General features: G+C 43.4%; 1 protein-coding gene and 1 long non-coding RNA gene across 8 annotated transcripts in view; one reads left to right on the forward strand and one right to left on the reverse strand.

The window, feature by feature from the left end:
- PSD3 (pleckstrin and Sec7 domain containing 3) overlaps positions 1-26,394 on the reverse strand; it is a 493,623-nt gene that overhangs the window by 252,044 nt on the left and 215,185 nt on the right. Inside the window, exon 1 of one of the 7 annotated variants that reach the window (XM_054565919.1) lies at positions 18,088-18,333. The exons of the other annotated variants lie outside the window; for them this stretch is intronic. The gene's annotated coding sequence lies outside the window, so the exon portion shown is untranslated. Of the gene's footprint in view, positions 1-18,087; positions 18,334-26,394 lie in introns of those variants that run through there. 7 annotated transcript variants of the gene reach the window in all.
- LOC129064773 (uncharacterized) lies at positions 23,370-24,655 on the forward strand. Its single transcript, XR_008528520.1, has 3 exons — positions 23,370-23,485; positions 23,672-23,767; positions 24,417-24,655. It is a non-coding gene; the product is annotated as an uncharacterized LOC129064773 (long non-coding RNA).

Below are 26,394 nucleotides of genomic sequence, written 5' to 3' on the forward strand. Positions count from 1 at the left end.
CAGGCAAAAACAAGGGTGAATACTCATTAATTAGTTTAAATGTTCCAGGCACTGTTCTGAGACTTTTAAGTCCAGAACAGTTAGCCCATTTAATCTGCAGAGAGTATGTGCACTTGACAGACGGGGCAATTGAGGCACGAGTGAGCGGTATGGCAGAGCTGCCATGTGTCCCCAGGCAGTCTGACTGCAGACGCCCCACTGAACTGCTCATCGTGCGCTCCTGGGCGAGGTCCTTGGTGCCAGTGCCATATGGCAGATCGCACACAGTGGTCAGTGTGGAAGGCACATGGCAATAACTTATTCTGGAACAGCAGGACATCTGCGGGAGTCAGGAGAGTTGAGATATTGTTTCAACTTCACCATTCGGTGTGAAACTTGAGACAAGTTTCACCTCAGTTCCTTGGCCTCCATGTATACATTCATCTGCACAATTCGTGTGTCTGTGTGTGTAGAGGGACAAAATAAATGTCCCTCCTAAAACTCTACTACATTGCCCTATGCCTGGTAAGGTTATTAAAATACTATGTGCTACTTAAAAATTCCTAAAACAAGAACCTAAGAGAGGATAGAAAGCAAAAGAAGTGTCCTAATTTCTGTTGGATAAAAATCAAGTTTACAACCTAAACTGCCTGGTGAACCACTGACCAGCAGTGACAACTCATGTGGAAGGCAGTTAGGTAGTGCCCACACTAATCAGATGGCTTAGTACACTGTCCTATGTGTTCCAGTTTGCTCATGTGTGCATCTGTGTCTATGCATGCTCATGTACAGCAAAGAAAAGGAAAGAGAATATGTTGTGTATTCTTAGTGGGGACGACTCACTGAAGTAGCACCTTTGGAGTGTTAGGGATACCCAGAGTAGAGCTCAGTGTCTCCCCATTCAAGCTTCTGACAAAGCAGCTGTACTTTCAACCATCTGACAAGACAGAATTCTTTGTAATATTTTAAAATGTCTGTCTATTTAAACACACACGTGCACGTGCGTGCATACACACACACAGAGTTTTGAAACCCACTAGCATGGAGGAATTGCCCTTACTTTCCATGAAGAGAAAGGGCCCCCCAGATCCCATGTGGAAATGGAGAGAGGAAGTGTGAGCATTGTTTGAACTGTGTAAAAGGAAGGATGCTGGTGAGTGGGTGGCCTTTTCTGGGTTGCACCCAGCCAGCTGGTATCAACTAGTCATCCTGGGTGACTCACTAATGATGAAGACAGCCAAAATTCTTTGAGGTTTTCAAGAGACCCTTGTCTTTAGCTAACAGGACTGAACCACTCTCAGGAAGTGTCAGAAGGAGCGGGGTAGGAAGACTCTTCTACATTGAACCACACCATCCAGAGAGAAACTGTCTGCCTCAGTATGCAAGGGTGACAGGATGAACTGAAGAGCATCAACTAATGAAGGGTACTTGGTCTCTTCCTCTGTTGAATGAGAACCTACCCTATTTGTAAGCAGAATAGTCAAGACCAGTGGAGGTGTGGGGAAGGTAGAGGTGACAAAGGAACCTACCTACTAGTCATAGAAGCAAAACGACAGCAGAGGGCCCATCCTTTGCTGTTCTCAAGGCCAACAATTAGATATTACCATCCTCCCACTTTAGCCAGTATTTCAAATGTTTTAGAATCCCAGGAAGTAAAAGTACCCAGAGCCTATTGCTGGATGCACTATGAGACCTGAGCCTGCTGACCACACCAACCTGCATTTAGCTCTCAACCAGAGCTCCTTGGAACAAACCACAGTGACTCTATGCAGTATCACTGTGAATTCCCACAAACCCAAAGCAGCTCAAGGCCTCACAGTTCCAAAATGTACTTGCCCCTTTAGAAGCCCTCTAGGTTTCAGAAACTGCTTAGAAGTAGCTCATTTTTTAACTAAAATGCCTCACTGGGGTTTAAGTGGAAACTACTTTTTTGGTTCTCCTGCATAGCACTCTGGATGTTTTGCTTAGTTTTGTTTTAAGATGAGTTAGATCTCGCAAATACTGCATGGTTTTACCAATATTCATTTGATGACAGTTCTTCAGTGAAGGTTTTAGGCATAAATATATATCAGAGTATGAGTGCACAGACTAAAGACAGCCTGGCACAATGGCAAGGCACAGCAAGAAGCCTTCCTCTAATGCTCCCTTTTGTCAGGACATATGGAACGAGGAGTGGATTTTTCTTGAGCAGAGACCTCTAAATTTTCCTATCATTCTAACATTTTAAAAGGAGATACTCGATTTCCATGTTGTTTTTCCCACTCTCAACGCACCATTTTAGAAGACTGTGTCTCTGCTGTGATTGTTAATAAAAAAATCATCAGAAGGACTCTGGGGACCCATTACTGAAAGTTGTTCATACAGACCAGTTCCAATGTGAGGAATTAGAATTGCGATACCTGAAAATATGTGCAAGAGGTCAGATGTTACTTGAATGTGTTTTTCTTTTCTCCCCTTTGTGAAATAAAGTAGTATAAGAAGGAAATACCTTCTCCCTGTGAAGATACCTTCAGAGAACGCTGTGTCCTAGATGTTTAGTCCTTTCTGCTTTTCTAAAAATAGCTTTGAGATACAACTTCAGTCCTCACCTAGGACCCTGACTGAAGGTACAGAATGTAGAGAAGTAGAAGGAAGAAATGTCCCTTATTGCTAATCTGAGATTTATGATCAATGGGACTAATAGGAAAAAAGCACGGTGAAACAGAGGCATATTCCAGTACATGGAATTACCTGATGACGGTAACAAAGATGGCGACGACAGTGAACATTTCCTGTGTACTTCCTAGTTCCAGGCACTGCGTTAAGCACATCATAGGCATTATCTCAACTGCCACTGGTAACACCTCTAGGAGTAGATATTACTGTGACCAGTTCAGAAATGACAGAAGAGAGGTTCTTTTGCCCAAGGCAATAATACCATCAGGAAATGGCCAGGTTGGGCCACGAAGACAAATCCCCTGGTAGAGAACCATGTTCCCAAGCCTACACACAATCCCACCTATTGCCTAAAGTTCTGGCCTGAAAGAGTCCAGCAGTCAGCTTGATGTGATTACAAATTTGGACATAATTATGGGACAACCTGCATCAATACCCTCCATACCACAGAAACTGTCCATAGTAATCTGAGAGCTGTATCTTCCCAGGAAAAAACAATGTGAGTTCTGAAAATGAGTCTTCAAAAATGAAGATATCATAGAAAGCTCCCCCCTTCAGTCCCTTGAGAATTTTAAAGAGGGTGGAATTTTCTACAAAGTCAATCTCTCCTCTATCTTTTTCATACACATATAAATAATTTGAGTTTGAGACATATATCTTTCATTAGAAACTTGAAAATTGTATGAATGTCTCCTAGGAAATCTAAGAAATTTCCTCTAATTCAAGGCCTTATATGTAAATAACTTAAGTACATCTTATTTTGGCTAAATATAATAACGATTCTTCTTTCCACCATATTTATAGTTCTTACTATTCTGTACCCTTGAACCCAAACCACATTGAAATTGAATCACTTCCACTGAAAAGACACTCTGAAGCTAGAAAATCAAAATAGAACAGACTGGATGTTTGCAATTTCAACCACAATCTCTACTCCACCTTAAATAGAATAAACTGTCTTTTCATGGAAAAATAAGATCTATTACCCAAAGAGTTATAAGCACAAAAACAATAACTTATAAGGATACTGTTCACTAGCAGAGCTCTTTTGCAACAGAAGATTTTAATCAGGAGAAAAACAGAGCAAATTCCAGAATCATCTAGTCTGCAAAGCATTTACTTTGGGTATAAAGAAAATGACGTTGTTACAGGGCTGGGATCAGAAACAACTGTTCCATACAAAACTGGTTACAATGACCGGTTCATTCCAAATTGGTGGGAAAAAAACTGCATTCAAATCTAGGAATGTACAGCCATGCACGGCTCACAGCATCTCACAGCATATCGTATGAGTGAGTTCACAAACTGGCCTAGATTTTCTCAAATCTTGTTATTTATGTAGATTAAAGTTTTAACTTGAGGGTAAGTTTGTCCTAAAGGGAAAAAATTCATGAGATAAAAATATGACATTTAATAAGGTAGAATATTGCCTCAGAAGTAAATTACCACTCTGATGTGCAATTCTATTACCCGTAGAAGCTTGGCACATCTACCCAGATACTATATTGAAGAGGACAGGGAGAGAGAGGCTGTCACACAGCAGTAGGAAGCTGCAGAAACCTTGTGATCTCCTGGAGGAACTGCCCCCTGGGCCTTTGGCAGCTGCACCGCCCCACTGACGTGGTCTTGTTTGTGGTCCCAGAGTTAGTGACATAAGCAGGATGACAACTCCCTCTTCATTTGTCACTTCCAGGGATACGGGACAGGGTGTTAGGAGACAGGTCCTTCTGTTACTGGACAGGGGACTTGGCCCGGAGCAGGTCTGTCAAGGGCCAGCCTGGAGCATGCGGGTTCTTGACTTGGTGCAGCAGATTTCACAACGTGAATCCGGCTGACTTCGAGAGTAAGTCTATTAAAGCCAGGACAGGAAAACAAGGAAGGGATTAGCACAGAAAAGCAACAGGAGAGCCCAGGCGGGGCTGCCTTAGCTCACTGGGAAGTCAGGAAAAAAGGGGACCTTTGAGGTAGGTTCAGGGGTTAGCTCAGGATGAGCTGCTGCTGCCCTAGTTGCAAGTCTCACAGGGTCCCTTAAAGTTTAGGAGATGCTGCCTGACAGGGAAGAAGAGGGGGAAGGGCAAAGTGTGGGTGTGCTCCCTGAGGAAGAACGCAAGCTGGGTCCTTTGTCTGAAGGCTCCTCCCTCTCTCCGGCAGGTGGGAATCTTAGGGGAGGTTTCTGGAGAAGGGTTCAGCATAATAGTCATCAGTTTTGCAGGTGTGCTCTTTTGGAGTCGTGGTCTCCACGGATCGGTCAGTGACAGGGCAGGGGACAGTGCAGGGGCTGGTTCTGGTGTCACCCACCTGGTTTTGCTGCTTTTCTGGGCCTGGAGCTGAAATACAACTGAGGCCTAGATGTTATCTCTAGGGAGGTGACCTGCTATAAATAACTATGTCTCAGTCTCCCCATTCCATTTGTCAAGGAATTTTTCTAGCTTTTTACTATCTTGCCTCACTTCCCAATTGAGACTGTTCTGGATCCACCAGATCAACACTCAGTTGTACAGGTGGATCCAGATCTCTCTCCCTCTCCCTCCCAGCTGCCCACAGGTGAAGTTTCCCAGATCTCATCAACATCACAGGGCTGAAGAGAGAAATTCAAGTTCAATTGTAACAATCAACACTGTATTTAATCCTTCACGTAAGTCAGTGGGACAGGCCCAAACAAAAGCCTTCTCCAGCCTGAGCAGAGCAGTATCCTTCACTGAGACAGGGTGTATCTCAAACTCAAGGCGACCTGCCAAGTCTGATGTCATTCTGTGGTACCAAAAGGAGAAAGGATAGAAAAAGGGGCTTTTCAGACCCCATCATGACCAGAAAGTATCCTCAATAAGCCATTCAATGCATGTGCTCTGCCTTATCAGTTGGAATAAAAATGTTTTGATTGGCACTATTATCAAGAATACATACATGAGTAATTCCCTAGAAAATCACTGATGGTCCCTGTTAATCCTCACCTCGATGTTCAAAAGCACCATCGGGTCCTTCAACTGAAATGCCAAGAGATATTTCACACAGGCTGCGGAACAACAAGCATCCTTGAGGAAAGGCTAAAGAAAAAAACCCAAAGAAACAGAAAGGCAGATGGATAGAAAAGTTTCTCCTTCCCCCTGAAGGGAGACACTTTCCTTGTGAAGGCGCAGCTAGTTCTGAATTTCTACCCCCATGATGGGAAACACTCAGCTGCTAAAGTTTCTGGGAGGCTGTACTCCCAACAGAAAGTGCCTCAGACTGCTGACGCCTTGATAAATAAATGTCAAATCAGTACACTGACCACAAGGAACAATAAATTTTAAGATGTTCTGTGGGAAGCTGGACTTATTGCTGCACAGAAGTTTAAAAACAGCCTCTGCCTTCACGGATGACGTTACAGGGTCCACACCAGGTGCCAGCAGAAGCCGGCTGCTCTGACTCGCCTCCTCCCTCGCCGACACTCCTCTCTCACGGTCTTGCGAATGAGGAGGGAAGCCGCAGGTTGCTGGCATGCTGGCCCTGGAAAAAACCCTACACATTGCCTAGCCCAACTGCCTCATTCTGAAGATCAGCTCAGCTCGGAAATGGGTGACACGCCCAGTAACACTGAGTTAAGGTAATGTACCCTAGGCTGCCAATTCCACACTTCAGCTCCAAAGGGAGAGTAGTTTTCTCCTCCATGTGGGGCCTACAATATCCACACACTGGACAGCTAAAAATCAAGAACGAATCATGTGGACTTCGATCTCCTATGTCCTGGTTTTGTTTCAGTTGCAGGGCTCCCACTTCTGCTTTGAAGTGAGAAACACGGACACACTGAGAAGGGATGGAGAGGACGCAACCATCAGCCAGTCACTTCAGCCAGGAGAAGGAGAATTACCATCTCCCACCGTTTCTGCACTCACCTGCCCAGAAGAGGTGCATGAGGGGTTTCTAGATGTATTTCTTATCAGTCAACTTGGACTGAGGAAACGTAACCAGTGGAGGTTGCTTCCATCAGAGAACAATACAAAGAGTTAAGCTGTGTAAGGAGCCCAAGGAAGGCAGCCAAGGAATGGAAAATGCTCCCCGCAACTTGCTCTCCACCTCATCACTGGTCAAGCTATGAGCACTATTGCTAAATTTTGATGTCACTCTACCTGCTCCAATTCCAAAGCTTCCTCATTGTTTTGTCTTCTTATATAGAAGACCCTACATGGTCACAAAGATCTAATCTAAGGAGCTAGAATTAGTATGATTTCAGAGTCAAGTCATGGATTTTTAGAGTTGGAAATATCTGCTGTGAATTGTTTAATCTAATCTCATTTTCCAGATGAGTAAATGGAGGCTTCAAAGAGAGGTTACAAATTTAGACAGGGACAGAACTGGAGCCAAAGCCCAAGAATCCCAACTGCCAGCACAATGCTCTTCCTCTGAGAGACCACCTGTATCGCCAGCAGCTCCTGGACTCCCGCAGATGCCCGCCTTCCACAGAAGGGCCTGGAGGCAGCCCCTGGGCGCCTCGGACCCACACTGGCCTTAGGTGTGCAGCAGCTACAACAACATAACCACTTAAAGTGCCAGCCCACAAGTGGCCATGGAGGCTCAGTAAGAAAGAATGTGGACTGGACAAACAGTGGGGGGACAGAGGCATGCTTAAGTGTTCAGGGGAAGGAAAAGATCCCTAACAACCTGAATAACTGAAGATGGGACAGGCAAGGCAGGGAAAGGCGAGCAGGAAGGAGAAAACATGCCATCAGTTAAGCAAGTCGAAAGAGTGCCATCAGAGGACAAAAGAATAGCTTATTTTAAGAGAAAAAAATAATCCCTAAATCTTGTTTGTTCCTTCAGTGACACTTTCTCGAAAAGCGCTTCAAGAAGGTCTAATTCAATTTTTAACCAAGTTGGTGTACAGTTACAGCAGACTGCTGTCTTCAGATATGTTTTCATAAAACTGAGTGCAATACAAGATAAATATTACTTCTACACTAGCCAACCAAGGGTGGATTTTGATACTCAACACACACTGGGGTGGGGCAACTCCACCCTTGGCCCACAGTCTAGCTTCAGCAAATGACTCTCTCAGCCTCTTGCCAAAGCTGGCCTCATGGCTGTGTGGCCCTGAGGCCTCCCAAGAAGATCTGGGTGCCACAGAAAAAGATACTGCTGACTCAGGAGGTGGCCAGCCCCCACTCTGAGGCGGCCAAGTGAAGCCAGCATGGAACTGAGAAGCAGCATGGAGCAGTGCTGACATTTCAAACACTTATTGACTGGCTCAAATGTTAGTGCTGTGAGAGAACTCACAGCGTTTCTGGAAATGGGGGGTGGGGAGGTGGGGGGGTGGGTGTGTGTGTGTGTGGCGGCGGCAGATGCCTGTTTTGTTCACTGTAATTTCCCAGTAAAATCTGTTGTTAGAAAATTTCTTTTTTTAAAAAAAGAAGTTACTTTCAAAGGACTGGGTTGTGAAATCGCTATTACCTATTAACTGGGGAGGCCCAGGATGACCAGTGAATTTACTAGGATCCCACCCAGAAAGTGAGGTCTGTGGACTGGGTAGTTTATTGCTACAGTAAAATGTGGCACTGACATTCTTTAGCTGTGTTTCAGGTAGCTCCATCTTGGTTCCCTCATTTGTAAGCAGTAGGAAATGCTCAGCTACGTGAGTGCCATTGTGAATACAAACTCATAGCCAAGGATGGGACTTAGCGGCTTCCAAAAGTCAAGATGCCAGAAAATGCAATTATTTTACTCCTTAGGTTTACTCTTAATTACCTTCTAAACCTGTCTGCCATATCCCCATCTCCAAGTCAAAAGCAGCACTTATACACCTGGCATTTTAATAGGTACTGGTGTACTTGTTTCAAAGTTTGTGCAAAATTAATATCTGAGACCTGACCCTTTGGCATTAGCAAGTGTAAAATTGATAGGGGAACTCAAGAGTTAAAGATTTTACCTGTAGTTATAGTTGATAGGCTTCAGTGATTAATGCATGTGGAAAGCTGTCATATGAGGAACTGGAATACACAACCCATGTAACTCCAGGAGGTTGACAGACAACTCAACCTTTGCGCCTCAGGGGCTCTGCAGGCAAGAAAGATGGTATCTGAGCCACTGAATTCTAGTGGGGAAACATGGTGACACAGATAAAGAATTGTTGATCAACAGGCAAAGAAATATTAGGGCCCTGACTGGCATGGCTCAGTTGGCTGACTGTCATCCTGCAAAATAAAAGATCACTGGTTTGATTCCCAGTCATGGCACAGGTCTGGGTTGAGGGCCAGTCCCGGGTTGGGGTGTGCGAGGGGCAACTGATCAACGTTTCTCTCACACATCAATGCTTCTCTCCCTCTCCTTCTCCCTCTCTTTCCCTCTTGCTAAAAGTAAATAAATAAAATCTTTAAAAAAATAAAAAAAGAAGAAATAATAGGAAAAGTGCCACTGGACGGCAACTCTTATCTGATTAACCTTTTCCCCAAACTCCTTACCTACCCTTTTCTCCTCCTTATAAAAAGGTCAGCTTGAGATAAAATGCTCAGACAGATTTTAGGGCACATAATCCACTGTCTTCTCAAATCGCTGGCATCTGAAGAAAGGGCCCATAAAGATTCAATCCTTGACTCTACTTATTCGTTCTGGTAGTGACAGGCAGTACAAACAATGACTTTTTAGGTTTCATTTTCTGGTGACTCTGGTGGGATTCCTTTGGGACTCTCCAGTAACTCTGGGTATTTGGCAGGGAGTCCTGTTGGCTGCCAGGACTGGGTGGCCCTGGGGCATGGATTTGGAGACTCCATAGCAGCTGCCGAGTGATTTCACTTGGGGACTCACCTTCTCCAATTCTTGGCCGTCCCCATCACCTTCATTTCTGATTGAATCACTGTGCTTTTTCGTTCAGGATGACAGTCCTCAGTTATGACTTAGAATATGGTAGGAATTAAGGTGCATTCTGATTTGTATGACATTACAGAGCTCTGTCTGGGAGAATGAGCAGGGAAGCCTCCATTCTGAGAAACAGCCCTTTGGGGTGAATTCTGGCTAATTGGTCGACCTACGCTTATGAAACTAAGAAAACTGTTTTTATTGCAGTACTGCTTGGCTTATGTATAATCTCGACTCAGGAGAACACTGGCAGCTGGATGGGTCTTTAACCTACTATACTAACTGCAATTAGAGTTGTTTTGTCAAAGATCTAGGAAATGGGACAAAATACTTTATGTACAGGCTTTTATGACTTTACATAACAAAGATGCATAATTAAAAGGAAATAGATTGATGGTCCAGAGAAAAGGGAATCTGCCTGCGGCAGATAGCAGAAACTCAGAAGAGAAGGACCAGGAAGAGCAGGATGGCTGCTGTGAGTATGGTCAGTGCTCCCACAGTCCCTCCAGCCCTGGGCGATCCTCTGACTTGGTTGAAGGAGCTGAAGGAGGTGAGCCTGAACTGGTCCCTCCGTCCCAAACCCATTAAGGAACCAAATTTGGTGGAGAAAAAGCCCCTATTGGAACAGGGGGCAATTATATTGCAAGGGAAAAGGGCTTTGGAAAAATGAGTGCCCCAAACAAGGGGAAGGAAGTCAGAGACTGTGAACCCGAGTTATTTTGGGGAAAGGAACAGCTTTGATGATGAATGACAACCTATAAAGTCACCTCGGACTTTATAGGAATCTTGGGTAAAACTAACAGTGAGGGGATAAACTGTAGACTTTTTTTGATTGACACCAAAGCGACATATTCTGTGGTCAACAGACCTCTAACTGAATTGTAACTGAAATTTCTGGAAGCCCTGACAGTCAGTTTTTCATAAAACCATTAGAATACGCTGTGGTAGATATGATTTTCCTTTTTTGGGAAAGGATTTGTTGTCAAAACTCTGTGCCCAAACCACTTTTCTCTCCAGAACAGCTCCACTGACAGGTCCCTCCAGAGTGTGCCCGTTAGTTCCTTATGAAACTATAGGAAGTAGAGATGAGACCCTGGCCAGATGAAATTGAGAATAAGGTAAATCCCATTGTGTGGGCTTCTGGAAGGCCAGGGAGGGTTAAGTGAGCCTTCCTTATTAAAGCTGACCTCAAACCAGGGCAGGGGACGCCTAATGGGAATACACCCAATTATTCAGAAGTTTCAGGAATATAGACTCATTTAGTCCTGACGCTCCCCACACAACACAAGGTCTAAGAGTCATAAATGACATTGTACAGAACAGTATACCTGGGGACAGCCTCTGGTATTTAGTATTGGACTTAAAAGATGCTTTTTTTTTTGCATTCTGGTTCACCGAAACTCTCAACCGTTGTTTGCTTTTAAATGGCAGGACCCAGAATCGTGGGTCAAGACAGGCTCAGTACTGCAGGAGTCTTAACACAAGGGTTAAAGAACTCACTCACAATTTTTGGGGGGATCCTGAGCCAGGACTTAAATATTTACCTTGAACCATTTTGCACCTTGTGTCTATAAAGCGTCAGCACTAAGGTTTGTCAACAAGCAATAAGGTTTCTTGGGTTCCTGCTTGAACCTGGCAAAAGGAATCACATTGGACTTGTCAAAGAAATGAGATCACAGTGCCCGGGGGGGTCAGTCTGCTTGAGATCTGAGGCAGCCACCTGTGAGCTTTTACAGAAGCTGAAAAGATTTCCTTGGGACAGCCTACCACCACTTATGCACCCCACCAACAGCCGAGCCTGCTAGAGCAAAAAGGAAATTTGTGGCTCACTGCTGGAAGAATGAGCAGATACCAAGCAATTCAAAACTATAAGTTATATCCTATCTCCCTTCTGGAGCCTGACACAGCCACGCTAATGCATGACTGTGCTGAAATAATTGATGAAGTTTACTCAACAGAATTGATTTAAAAGAGACTGAATGTGTATCTGGAAGGGAAGAGGGCTACTAGCCTCCAATAAAAAGGAAATTAAATATTCAACAGAAATTTTAAATTATTACAGGTTGTTCAGGTACATTTACAGGTGGCAGTTATGCACTACCCTGGGCATCAGAAAGAGGACAATGAAGTGACTGAAAGAAAAAATCTGGCCAATGAAGCAGTTAAGAGGCTGCTAAAGGAACATTTATAATGGCTTTGGTGCCTGTTCTAGACTTGTCACAATTCGACCCTGAATATTTGACTGCAGACTTAGAGAAAGCTAAGAGCTGGGGTTTTGACCCACCTATATTAAACCATGGTTCATAGGTCCTGAAATTTCTAAAGTCATGTGTGCCAGTAGAACACTCTTAAAAAAGATCCCCAGCAGAAAAAAAGAAAGGAAACAATACCAAGGACTGTGCCTGTTTGAAGACTGGTAAATAGACTGAGGATGTCAAGGGTCTGAGGATGGAAATGTTTGTCTTTCTGATACCTTTGAGGATGGGTCTATTCTACTGGAGCTGAGAAATCCTCAGAGGTAATTAAAGACCTACGGAAGGAAACAACCCCTCACTTTGGCCTATCTGACAGCATCCAGAGTGATGATGGACCTGCTTTTGTTTCAGAAATTACACGGAAAGTTGGTAAATTTTTCGGAATCAATGGGTACTCCTACAGCACGGAGCCCTCAGGCTTCTGGGAAGGTAAAGAAGATGAATTACACCTTCAAGAAAAATGTAGCCAAACTGTGCCAAGAAACTCATCTCCATTGGGACTAAGTTTTACCTGTTGCCCTGCTCAGGATAAGGGTTGCTCCTTGAAAGAGAATTCAGTTGAGTCCTTATGAATCTGAGTATGGGCGACCATTTCAGACTATGACTGGGATGGGAGACATGCAAGTAGATGAAGAAGTGAAGGTAAAGAACTATATACAATATCTAAGTTAGACCTTAGCTGTGATTAATGACTTTGCTTGTATTAGGGATCTCCCCCACAACAGGTTCACTACAGTATTTTGCACCTGGAGATAAAGTATCATTCCAGACTTGGAAAATAGGATTCCCAGAAAGCCAACTAGAAGAAAAGTGGACTGGTCCTTGGGACGTCTGATATATATAATTGGGGTCCTAAGGTAACTCTAAAGGACAGGGAAATATTTTTAAAAATCACTACAGTAGCCCTACCTGGAGAGTGTGCAACTTTTGTCAGCTATATTGAAAACTGTTTTATTGCTTTCAGCAGACATGAGGATGAATTGCAATACCACCACTAATGTATCTTATGCCTTTAGTCACGTCAAATTGCCTGCAGGATAGTTTCTGATATGTGTAAGGGCTGTTTGTTCAACAGCAAAATGATTACTTTCACATGAAACTAATCTCACAGAAATGAGAAAATTAAAAACTAACAGTGGGGAATAAGGGAACTCAAAGAGTTAAAGATTTTAGCTGTAGTTATAGCTGATAGGCTTAATTGATTAATGTATGTAGAAAGCTGTTATTCCAGGAACTGGAATGCAGGACCTACGGAACTCCAAGAGGTCAACAAAAAATTCAACCTTTGTACCCCAGGGGGTCTGCAAGCAAAAGAAATAGTGTCTGAGCCATTGTGTTCCAGGTAGGGCCATCAGTGAGGCAGATAAAGAACAGTTGATCAGCAGATTAAAAAAAGAAAATAGTGGGAAAATTGCTGTGGGACTCTCACTCCTATCTGATTAACCTTTTTTCCAAATCCCTCACCCACCCTTCTCTTCTTACAAAAAGGTCAGCTTGAGATGAGATGTTAAGATGGATTTTAGGGTACACAACTCATCATCTTCTCAGATCTCTGGCATCTGGATAAAATGTCCATAAAGATTCAATCCTTGTCTCTACTTATTGGTTCTGGCAGTGACAGGCAGCACAAATCCTGACTTTTCTGGTTTCAAAATCTTGATCAATAGAATCTCCATTTACATTGCTACTGGAAAGGTCTACAACAGAGATAGCTTCTACAACACATGACCATACACTTGGGCTATTCAACACATACAAATTTGTGTTCTTCTTACCAACCATTGCCTTTTGAAGCCGTAAGTCCTGGTTCTTTAGATGATATTGTTTCAATGAAAAGGACATCATCTTCCATTGGTCTCTAACTGCTGGCCCAGTTGATGAGTCCCCCAAGGTACTCACTAGACAGACAAGTTCCAGCAGCCAGAGACTCTCTCATAATTCAGGCCAGTCCTGAGCCTTCTGATTTGCAAGCTGCAGAGATAGTTCTTAACTGTGTTTTTGTTTAACTTTTAGCAGCCAAATACTGAAGAAGTACAAATGTTTCCCTGTCGTTCTGTCATATAGCAATGCAGTCTAACCTGGGAAAGCCACAGGAAAAGTCCACACAAGATAGATGTGCTTCTGTTGTCAACAAGATTTAGATAAAGAACTTAAGAAAGCAGAACCCATGATTAGTACAGAGAACCAAACCACAGCAATGCAAACATCTCCCACACATTCTGGAAAAAGACCCCACCCCTGCCCTGCAGGGATCACTGCCTCCAGCTAGAATATTAATTCTTTTTTTCTCAGGCTGGCACCTCTAGCTGCCAGGGCACCCTTTTCTTTCTCCTTTCAGGTACTCACAGCTCCCATAGCAGAGCTGAGACATGAAACCCTGATCAAAGATGATTAGTTACGGCTGATGATGAAACAAAAGCAATGTCAAAGTCAGTAGATTATAGGCAGGACAATTTGATACTCATCCTTAACACTCTGTCACGCTTAAAAGGTTTTTTATTACCTTTAAGTGTCAGAAGTCAACACAGCAGCCCTTAAGTTGATGTTCAGCCTCATGACTCACTTGTCTTATTTGTTTAATATAACTGCCCTAAGTTGTTTAAAAGGGGAAGGAAAAATTGGCCATTAAGATGACGAATATAGCAAAGTAGAAGAAAGATAGAAAAATGACAGTCACCACCTCCACTCCAATATAAAAAGGCCTTTGAGTCCAACCCTTTTGTTGTACAGATGAGGAAACTGAGGGATCGCAGGACAATCAGTAGCACGGCTGGGCCCATGGGGTGGCGGCTCAGGGCTTCAGTTCTCGGTGCTTCTCCTGCTGAAAAGCAGGTCCTCAATAAGGGGCCAGCTGAATCAACAAAAGGGAGTGAAGGGTATTCTGAGCCCAGAAATTAGACTGTCCTCCTCCCTTCTGAATACAGGCTGTAGGCGTGCCGCGAGCATTCAAGAGCAGAGGGGCCAAATGGCCTGCCCAGAGAGGTGGGATAAGGTCCAATGACACCAAACACCAGACAGCCACACTGTTCCTCCTCCTCCTCCTCCCCCAAAGCAGAAGTATTTTAATCTGCCTAAACCACGTCAGAGGAATAAGCCAGTCCTTTAAGAAAAACTAAATTTAAAAACCCATAGAACATTTTGCAGTCTTTCTAGCACTTCTACATGTATTATATATTTTATTATTCAATTTATTGAGGTAACGTTGGTTAAAAACATTATATAAGTTGCAGGTATAAACTTTATAACACAACATCTGTATGTTCTATTCTGTGCTCCTCACCCGAAGTCCGTTATTCTCCTTCCGTCACCTCGTACTTGACCCTCTCTCATCCTTCCCCCACCCCCTTCTCCATTCTGTTGTCTGTACCTATGAGTTTGGTTTTTTGTTGATTTTTGTTTACTCATTTTATTTCACCCTCACAATGGTCCCATTTTCCAAGTAAAAAAACTGAGGACCAAAGCAGCTCTGCGCAAGCTCTGCCGGAAGCTGAGGCTGGCTGGAAGGCTGGAAGCTGAACCTGCATCTTCCAACTCCATAGTCTGGGGCCCTTCTACACCCCCTCCACCCAGTGTTATGATGACCAAAAGCCAAACACAACAGGAGGCCAAAGGGCTGACTGAACTACACCCTCGGGCCAGCTAAACAATGACTAAAATCCTTGCTGGAACCTAACACAGGCTCCGTCTCCCCAGAATTTCAGAGCTGAGCATTTTAGAGTATATGCACCCCTGGGCAGCTGAGAGAACCCCTGTGCCTCGCTAGCCTGGAGGGCTCTGGCCTGATCTCATGAACCACAACAGTGTGGCTGAGGCTGGACTGGTCAAGTGCATTCAGCTCCTGGTGACACACCCAGCTGTGCAGGCAGGTTCCTTCCAAGGCAGCTCCCGAACACTCAGACAGGGCTGTGGGACTGCGGAGGCCGAGCTGCGCGGGGAGCTGGCCAGTCTGACGGCACTTTCCCTGCCACATCTGCCCTTCTGCACCACCAAGGGAGTTTAAAATTGGGTCCCAGTGAGCTGCATAGACCATGCATTGCACAGATGCACTAGAAAACATCAGGAGGTTCCTCCTAGGAGTGACACCAGAGGAGCTTCTACATGAATTTTTACCATTGGCACATATTCCCTTCACATTTTTGAAAACTAGTTTAAAATTAAATTGAAAAGCTGTAAGGATTACAGACTGCAACTAGAAAGTCACAGAGGCAAACAGAAACTGGCACTGGATGAAGTAAACTAATAATATAAGCAAATTATTTTAAGGTGAAAGCTTTAGAAACACTGACCTAGACATGAGACCTTTATAAAGCAAAACGAGAGACTCATTCACATGTTGTATAAATTTTCCCTTCACAGTAACAGAAGGAATGGAGCAATTTTGGGAAGAGCAAAATGTTTGTTAGTACTTACTCTGTGCTGGGCATTGTCACATATGTTATCTGTTCAATAACCATGGAAAAAGATATTCTCCATAAGTTATAGTCAGGAAATGGAAGCGAAGCAGCTTTACACAGCTGCACAGCTAGTAATTCTTGGAACATAAAGGCGCAAAGGGCCAAGCTAGAAATACAGGTAAACCCTCCAAGAGCAGCCACCACTGCGTGGCCAAGGGGACTCTGCACCTAGGGAAGGAACCCAGAAAGATGGTCAGGTTCTGACCATCGTTTCACTGTTCTCCCTGGTGTGGATCACATGCCACCGATGAGGTACATGTGTGGCAATGTCTTCTCCATATTCAAAGATGATGAAACTGACACACTAATGACAGGACAGAATATGAACCTGAAGATGTTTCCACAAAGTGTTGACGGATTTGCACTAATCTAGACACGTTTTCCCCTCAGCCCACCTTGCACCGAAAGTTACATTTGAGCGATGACTGATTTCTAGGGAGGAGGGGACCCCTGTGTGGTACACTGCACTTCAAAGGTGCTACCTGGAGCCCTGCCACAAAGAAATATGACATGTTTCCGGTGTCGACATGCCTGCAACTCCAAGTTCATGACCACCTTGCTGTACGATCTAAATCCCCCTCACATGCCTCATTTAAGGAAGAACAATTTAAACATAACAGTAGCCACGGTTTATTCATATGTATCTAGCTTTTATTAATGTGGAGAAATTTTACTAAATGCTTCCCATGCATTGCACCTCAGTTAATCCTCACACCACACACTTCCCATGTTAGCATCTCGCTTTACATATGAATAAACCAATCAAGTGTAATTAAGTAACTTACTAGAGGTCAACTGTAAGAAGTTGAGGTAAAACTTAGACCAATGGGCCTATAACCCAAAGGAAGTCCTCTATGCTTTATGCCTCTCACAAAATATGTCTTAGGTCCTTTTTTCCCCCAACTACACTTTGTCCTTTATTATTAAAGCTATGAAACAAAATAACCTATTAGAAAGAGGCAAACATTTTATATTGATGGGCTACATAAGACAGATGATATTATATAATACTGAAAAGTTGAACTTAAAATTATGAACTTAAAACCTTTGATCAAGGCAAGAAATGCCAACTTAACCAATCCATACCCACAACCACCTGCTATAATCTCAGCTGACTACCCCGCACAGTCAAGCCCTGGGGCTCTCACAGGTTCTTGGGTGTTTACCAATCCTTTAACCCCAAGCATCTCAAAAATGGACGTTATGTTAATGCACTGGACCGGTGCTCCCTTCTTCACCATCACTGATGCTGCTGCTGCCCTGCACTTGTCTGTACCTGCTGAACACAGAAACAGAGACCGTCTCAGAGATAAACTGTGGAGCTGAAGTTCCCTCAGCTCCGGGGGCAGGGGGCGGGGCTGGGGGGGACTCTGACATTTTTCTTTAGATGACGGGCTAGCCTTTGAAGTTTCAAACCAAATGCCGAATTCTAAGACAAATCATGTTTCTATCCCAACAGCACAGTCCCTTTAGAGCAGTGGCACACCAAAGTAAGAATGACAGCCTTGTGCTGTAGTCAGAATGGACCCCACTGAAGGACCGAGCTCAAATTGGTGACCTTCCAATGCCTGAATGAAGTCTCACAAAAGGCAGCTGAAAGCACACTGCAGTCTAGGAGCTAGCTCCGAGCTACGTCTAGCTACCTCAAAGGCAGCGCACGATTAGAAGGGGAAAAATCTCATCTGGACCAAACGTTAGAAACCCTGTAACAAATACGCCCTTTTCATTTTTGTCACCCTTATTTAGAAAACAATCTATATGAACAATCAATCATTCTCCTAACTTTCTAAGACTTTCTGATAATGATTTTCATTGGAAAGAAAACAGCTTCAAATCCAAGGCATTTTCTGTAACTACCAGCATATATAATCCAGCACTGCCTAGGACCAAACAAAGAAAATAAACTGGATTCCAGTTACCCAGTCTGCCCATAACTTTGTCCTGGATACAAAGAGCATTCTCCCGGTCCATCTGTTCAGCAAACCTGCATCTTCTGCAAGGATTCTTTTAATGGACTTCCACAGCTGCTTCTGTTGTGCATGCTCACTGCCACACACCAACTCTGCGGTGACATTCTCCCAGAATGCCACTACATCCCTCCAGGGGCTGAGGGATGAGAACTTGAGAAAAGTTGAAGTACTTCCCCCTCTGCCCAGCCTCCCCTCTCACAGAAACAGGCAGCTTCCCTCCAAGAGATCTGCTTTAAAAGTCCAGATCCCGTGAAGTCACACATGACCTCACAAACCTCCGGCTTAACCCTTTGGGAGCCAGGCAGCAAGCTGACAACAGGGAGGAAGAATACTGCCTTAGTTTATTTAGAGCAGTTGCGGCTTACGGGAGAAAGTGAAGTTTGTCCAACACCGTTAAAAAGAAAGTAAATTCAGCATTGTTTTTCTCTTATAGCACTAAAGTTTCTGAAGTACTGTTTTTAAAGACTATAATTTCCTATAGCACACTCATTCCTGGACCTAAAGGAATGACTGAAATAGGCAACAATATGGATCTAATTCAATTAAATTCTAGAAAACTCAGCTGTGTTAAATTCACACGTATTCGTATGTGATTTGTTCTTCAACTTCCATTTCTAGTTTTGTGCCTGTTTTTCTGCTATGGTTGATGTGAAAATATTCCTGTGTCCTGTTGTTCAAATACTGTTTCAGACAACCAGAAGTGGACAGACAAAACTCACAGCTGTCAGACACAGGCAGCAGCTGCCACAGGCAAGGCGGAGAATCTCTGAGCTCCTGGAGTTGGCCACCAGATCGGCAGGGCAGCCATCAGACCTAACTAATGGATAACAGAATCTGCACCAGTGCACCTAAAGGGAAAGGAGGCTGGTTTCACTTCGTTTTCTTTCCCAGGCTTTTTCTTTGGGATCCTGCTATTTTTGTTGGGATAGGGGAATTATGAGGATCAGGAGATAAAATAACTCAAAATTATTTTATAGACAGAAGTAGATAAAATTACATACTCTCAAAGAAAATGTAATATGCCCTTTCAACAATGCCCTCGTTCACCCAGAAAATAATTATAACTTACAGTCCAGCAATTTATTTCTAAATATATACCTAGCCTAGAGAAATTCCCCCATTCTGATTCGTGGCATGAGAGGCCACGAATTAGAATATCCACTGCCAAGCCCTTTGAGATTAACAAAAATACAAGGCAGCCAAAATGTTCATAAACAGGAAAGTTAGAGTATATGTTCATATAATGAATTCTATACAGCAAATAAATTAATAAATTTGGGCTTTATGAATCAATAAGAATGGGTTTAAAATGTTGAGCAAAAACAAGCAAGTTACAAAAGGAAACAAGAAGATAGCATTTACATGAGGTTCAAAAATATGTGAAAGGATGCTATGTATTGTTTATGGATGCACACTTCTCTAGAAACAGTAAACACCCACAGGTAACAGCTACATTCAGGAAAAGAAAGAAGGGAGCGGGACCAGGGAGGCATCCGCAGGAATTTGCAATTCACCCATAATGTTTCATTTCTGATGCTGGTTGGTGAGAGCACAGGTCTTGGTTATTCTCTACACTTTTGGAACATCTAACATGTTTCAGGAGTTGTAAAATGTCAACTGCATAATGGCTACCTTTCTGAGGCTAGCTGCCTGCGTTCAGTCCAGCAGATGAATAGAACAGAACCAGAGTTTAGTAATCCCCTCAACTCCCAACTCTCGAGGCCCCAAATCCAAGCAGCTGTTAACATTTCTGCCTCAGCTTGGTTCCATCTGGTAAGCCACCTGCCCCACCCCAGCCCACAGCCATTTACACATGCCCATCTCGTCCTTCAAAGCCCACTGCGAAAAGGGAGCCTTCGGCCAGGGCCTCCACGGGGCTGCAAGCTAAGGAGCCCCAGGCAGGGAGCCTTGCTGCCTGGCTCTCTGGGCCCTCCGGCACCAGAGTTGTATGGGAAGTCATCTGCCTCCTCTCTGGGAGACACCTACTACTTCATATAACACAGCTGCTAATTAAGTTCCCCATTCAATAAAAACAGTGCCCAGTATGTGCTGTCCTAAGTTCTGTGAGTCTCAAGACTAAAGACTTGAGAAGTTCACTGCCTAATGGGACAGGCCCCTACCTGACTATGTATAATATTATATGATGGGTCCAAAAATAGTGGTTACATGAATACTGAGTGTGAATAATGAACTTTTATGATTTTGTTTCACAATAATAATTACTCAATACCTCTTATTTTCTCTATACTAAAGACTTTATATTACTACTCTTGACTAGAAAATGTCAGCTTCCTCATGTTAAGGAGCTGCTAAATAGAGTAATTATAAACACAATAAAATAAATTATCATTAAATCTCCTCACCTCCAAGTAACCTAAGGCTCTTAGGATTATTATTGCAGATATACAACATCCTAAATTAATCTGAACACAATCCATTCATACTAGCTGACTTTGAAAAAGTTTTGAATAGTTCAAGCAGCGCTATTACTGATATTAACAGCCAACATTTATTGAGTGATCATCAAATGGTGTAAATTATTGTCCCGTTTCCCAGATAAAGACATTCAGGTTTAGAGAGATAATTCACTAAACGTTGCACCAAAGCAGTGTGACTTAAGACCAGGAACTGAACCGGCCACCTTTTGCTTTGCAGGACGACGCCCAGCCCAGTGAGCCACAGTGGTCAGAGCTGCAAACCATGGATCAGCGGAGAACTTTCCCATCCAGTATTGCAAATCTTGTGTTAAGTAACCTCTGCTGAGAGAAAATGTTATTGCTTCCTTTAAAAGCAAAATATTGCACTGACATATGCATAAAAAGACTGCTGTACCATCCTGACCAGTTAAAATATGAACTACAACTCCAGATTTTATTTAGAGCTATGGTTCTCTTTGTAACAACAGCGCCAAAGCCCTTAATCATTTGAAGTCTTTCAGTACATTCTGCAATACAAGACCGTCCACTTAACCAGCAGTCCACAGCACCCTTCACACCGGTATCCTCCCACCCCCCAATATCTAGGGCACTGACATGTTTGCTTTAAGTTTAAACTACAAAATTAGACCCTATTTCCGATCCAGGGGCCACTTCATGAAGTCATCCTCAATTTATAGGAGGCACCCAACAAACAGGGAGAGCCCAAAAGCACCAGAGCCAGGGCCAGGCCCGCCTGAAAGGAACCCAAAGGACAGCAATGACCAGAAGACACAACTTCCACGCCACGCTCCCTGAAAGCCAAGCCCACGTGAGAGAAGGAAGGCAAGCGCAGAAGAGCTACCAGGAAATTCACCTTAGAGAGCACATTTTCTACAAGGATGGAATCAGAAAGATACGCAAACACCACTCAAGCCTTCCTGCAGGTGCACCCCTCAGGCCTCAGCCTCTCCTAAGCCTCCAGGAGGTCGCTCACACCCACAGCGGCAAGCCTCACCTCTAAACAAGGACTTCAAGTCTCTCCAGCTGACCTTCAATCCCACACTCCCACTAGCGTTTGCACATGAAGGACCCTCCCTCTCCTCAAGCTTAACTGCTTCAACTGCCCCCACCAGTGGGTGCTCTCCGACGAACCCTGCCGCTCTCCCCAGCTCCTGCTGATCTTTGCTTGATTTCTTGTCATCCACGCTTGAAATCTCTCAATCGTTTTGACTCAGCCCACATGCCCTATATTCAAACATCCACCGAATCCTTACGGTTTTTCATCGCTACCAGGCTTTTTCTTATCTGTTTTCTTATATTCCTGTTATTCAAACTGTTGCAAAACTCATGATAGGTTTAAAATGAATATCCACAAGATAAAACTTAGCAAATTCTTACAACAAAACTGTAAGTTGAGCCTTGGCTGATGTGGCTCAGTGTACTGAATGCCAGTCTGGGAACCAAAAGGTCACCAGTTCGATTCCCAGTCAGGGCACACACCTGGGTAGTGGGCCAGGTCTCCAGTTGGGGGTGTGCAAGAGGCAACTGATAGATGTTTCTCTTGTACATCGATTTTTTTCCTCTCTCTTTTGCCCTCCCTTTCCCTCTATCTAAAAATAAATAAATAAAATCTTTAAAAACAAAACCCTGTCAATTGAGTGGTACGTTATCTCTGTTTTACCAGTGAGGAATAAGAGGTTCCTTGAAGTAAAACAACCTACCCCAAATGAGGCAGCCAATAAAGAGGATGACTTGACTTTCTGTTGTCCAGTACCAAAACCCCTTATTTTTGCCACCATACCACGGTGCACTGTACCCTTACAAAAAGAAGTGATATTTCAGGAAATCCAGTAATTGGTGTTTCAGATAAGCTTAGAGCTTGGGGGACGGCTCTGGGCTCAGAGGCTGGGGTAGTTCCTGAATCCATGGCACAGTGGCATGACGGCAGCTGTCAGGTACTACTGCTATTAGTCTTATTATTAATTTTCATTTATTTCTCTCCTACTGTGTACCAGGCCTGTTAAGCCACTTGATCTTCTTTTCTTGATTTTTTCCACTTGATTATTATCTCATCTGAGTCTCCCTCCCATAACAGTTGGGTATTACTCATTCTGATTTATCCTGGGAAAGGTCCCCAAATTGTAATTTACTCAAGATCATATACCTAGTAAGTAACTGTGGCCAGGTGCAAACCCAGGTATGTCTGGATCTGAAACCTAAGTAGAGCCCCTAGCCCTCATCACTGAGCAAGAATTCCTTTGTGGCAAAAAAAAAAAAAAAAAAATCATCATTACAACTCCTTCAGGAAGGTAGGAAGGGAAACATGAGACTCTATTTTCAACAGAACAGGTTTTTAAAATGTAAAAGAAAAAGACTGAAGAAATTAGGAGAGCCACAGCAGCCCAATAATGAACCTACAGGGCAGAGAGCTTCCTGCTCCTAAGGACCAAAGAGCCGTGAGCTCTATGGTCCATCTGCTCTCCTTCTGCCTCCAGCTTAACTAATATCACATTATATTAATATTTACACAGTCTATTAAAATGCCTTCAGGTTTTAAATTGGGATGTCAAAAAAATGTTGAAATCACATGTCAACAAATTTCTGTATTAATCTTGTTTCATGTGACTTCTTTCCTAGAGAGAAAGACACGAAAGAGAGAAGCTAGCTGATGAAGAAAGAAGATATTCTAAATGCCAGCATTCCATCTGAGAAGGGGGGAAGGGCCAGAAGAAGGCACAAAACCACAACTATCAAATTCCGAGCGGACCCAAGTCCGACTGAAGCTCTCCTCTCAGGCTTATCAGCTGCACAGAGATATAATTCACCCCCTCTCTGCTGTACTCGGAATCCTGAGTGCTCCGTATCCTGAGCCACAGCTGAAAGAAAAACTAGGAAGCTGAGACACAAAATATACCTACTATACTAAAAAGGTACTTTTAAAAACGACTTTGATATATTTTGATACATTTCAGAGAATCAAAAGAGAAGCTCCTGACATATTACTGTATTTGCAGTCTCTCTTCTCTTAACTGTCCAAACCTGAGCTCAATAGAAATGGACAATATTAAGCTCTGTTCATGGTCACAATGCCAACATTTGTGCCTTACAATCTCCAGGTCAGAACTTACTGATTGGAGTTGCAGTCATCAGCTGATGGGCCGGCGAGGGAGAAGCACCCAGACACAAAGGAACCCATTGGAACATGTATTACTGTAAGTCTCTAATTATCCTTTCTAATTTTGGAGCCATGTGACTGGACTTCACACAGCACCGCTGACCCACTAGCCTGAGTGCTCTGGAGCTGGACCACAAAGGGAGGGGATGCTACCCTTTGCTCCTTCATTAAAATATTGTATTACATTCACAGGGCAAGCTATTGCCTGATGGACATGCGGTTCCCTGGTTAACACTGCTCAGAGCACTCAGGGCACCTGAGAGAACTTAACTCTTCCTGTCTAGATTTACTCCAGGATCTTAAAAGACTTTTTTAAAGGATTTTTTAATTGTTAATTCTATTACAGGTTTCCCAGTTTTTCCCCCTTTGCCCTCCTCCGCCCAGCCCACCCCCGGCTCCCACAGTCAATCCCCACAGTGTTGCCCATGTCCACGGGTCATTTGTACATGTTCTCTGACCCCTCCCCTTCTTTCCATCATTATCCCCCTCCCCTCTCCCTTCTGGCCACTGTCAGTCTGTTAAAAGACGTTTTCAACTTACAAAGAGCAATCCATTTGGTATCACCAAGGTAAGGTATATAATCCTTTAAAAGACTAACAGTGAACACACATACTCTTTAAAAATGTCCTTTCTAACCTGATATGAGACTACAACAGATTTGAAATTATTTCCTTCTTTGACTTCAGTGGAGACAGTAACATGGAAGAACAATCCCCCTCTAGCCTGCAAAGCATGGCTAACTCCAGGACTGGATGGCGTTCCTGAGACGGGGAGTTAGATTCGCTCAAGTGCTACAACAGCCTCGTCACCTTCCCCAACCACCCCTACCTTCCTTTAAAGGAGCAGCGATGGAGAACAGTGTCATCCTGAGCTCAGAAGAAATCAGTCAAATATTGCCACTGAAATAACTTTCAACAACTAACTAAAGGCACATACTGAAACAGAAAAGGATTAAAAACATATATATAGGCAATGCCAAACAAATATATTTTTGTTTTGAAACCAACATTATATTTGAAGCCTGACTGCCTGGGTTCAAATTCTGCGTATGTCACTTACTATCTGACTGACTTTGAGCACATTACTCAACTGCTCGGTGCCTCAGTTTCCTTCTGGAAAGTGAAAATGTTAATAGTTCTTTTCTCCCAGCTTATTATGAGAATTAAGCACAATGTATTTACTAAATAATAAAACCTACTGGGTGCATAGGATATAAAACTATGTTTAGAGACTACCTAAAGTAGTCTTATCATATTTTCTACTGGCTGTCAACTAACATTAAAATCAATGCCTCAACAGGGCTGGACTTAATTCTCTTGGTTCACGTCTAGTTAGAATCACAGAAGCATTATAGGGAGAGAGACATCAGCCCCTTTGCTGCTTGTCTTCCTCAGAGCTCACTTTATCCAACACAGTCAGGACCCCTCCTGGCCACCCCCTGGCCAGTCCACTTCCAAGAAAACAGGAGAGGTTAGTGAATAGATATGGAATGCTAGGCACGTGTACTCATTTTATTTACTGTTTTTCTTGTGCAAATATCACACTTATTAATACAGTTGAAACTGACTGCTTTCTTGAATCCTGACACTTCGGCTCGGAGCGCTCGGCTGCGGCCAGCCAGTCGTTGTCGGCTGCTGTGCAGTCAGCATTCCCATCTGGATCGCCTTGACAGGCTCAATATCTGGGCCTGCTCCCTTACCTCTGCAGGAGAATGTTTTAATGCAGAAGAAATTTTTAAAAGCCTGCTCATTGATTCCTTTAAAAATTTATAGAGACATGATTATTAAAGATTTGGTAAATTTTTTTCTCAAATTGAAAACATATGACTACCACCACCAAGTAATTCTACAATCACCAACTTAGACTTCAGGCCCTACAGACATCACATGCTGAGAGAAATTAAATTAAAAGAAAGAGTAAATACAGGAGATCAGACAGCCTAGAATAGTGACTGTTCCTGCTATAGAAGTCAGGCAATTAGAGTTCTGGTACAGAATCTGTCACCATGCAAATCCAGCCCACCAAACTGGGACTCATATTCTTTACCATAAAGCAAGGCTATGTAAGGCCCCTCTTCAAGCGGGAAAATGACATAATTCTTCAACCTACAACTCCTCTGGTGCTGTAACTTCTCCAAAGTACCAAGAGGCAGAAAGGGCAAAAAAAAAAAAAAAAGAAAGAAAAAGAAAAAGAAAAAGAAAACAGCCTAATAGTTATACCAGTTTCTTTAAAAGTTTTTAGGATCGCTGAGACTGCCCTTTTTAAAGATTTTATTTATATTTTTAGAGAGAGGGGGAAGGAGGGAGAAAAAGAGGGAGAGAAACATCTTTGTGAGAGAGATATAACAATGAGTTGTCCCTCACACACCCCCAACTGGGGACCTGGCCTGCAACCCAGGCACGTGCTCTGACTGGGCATCGAACCTGTGACCTTTAAGTTCACGAGCCAGCACTCAACACACTGAGCCACACCAACTAGGGCTGCCCTATTTTTTTTTTAACCCTGAATAGACACATATACACGTGGGAAAAGTGCCCAGAGCTGGGTGAGAAGTTCGTCTGGCTCATCTCTAAGATGCTTCTCATCCCGTATTAGAATTCAGTCTTATCTTTGGGCAAGATCTCATGGTTCAACAATGCAGGTGACGCAGCTGAAACCTTATCT

Source organism: Pteronotus mesoamericanus, unplaced genomic scaffold (genome assembly GCF_021234165.1).
Source record: "Pteronotus mesoamericanus isolate MK-2021 breed Mesoamerican mustached bat unplaced genomic scaffold, CSHL_Meso_final contig_169, whole genome shotgun sequence".
In the NCBI taxonomy this organism is placed as follows: Eukaryota; Metazoa; Chordata; class Mammalia; order Chiroptera; family Mormoopidae; genus Pteronotus; species Pteronotus mesoamericanus.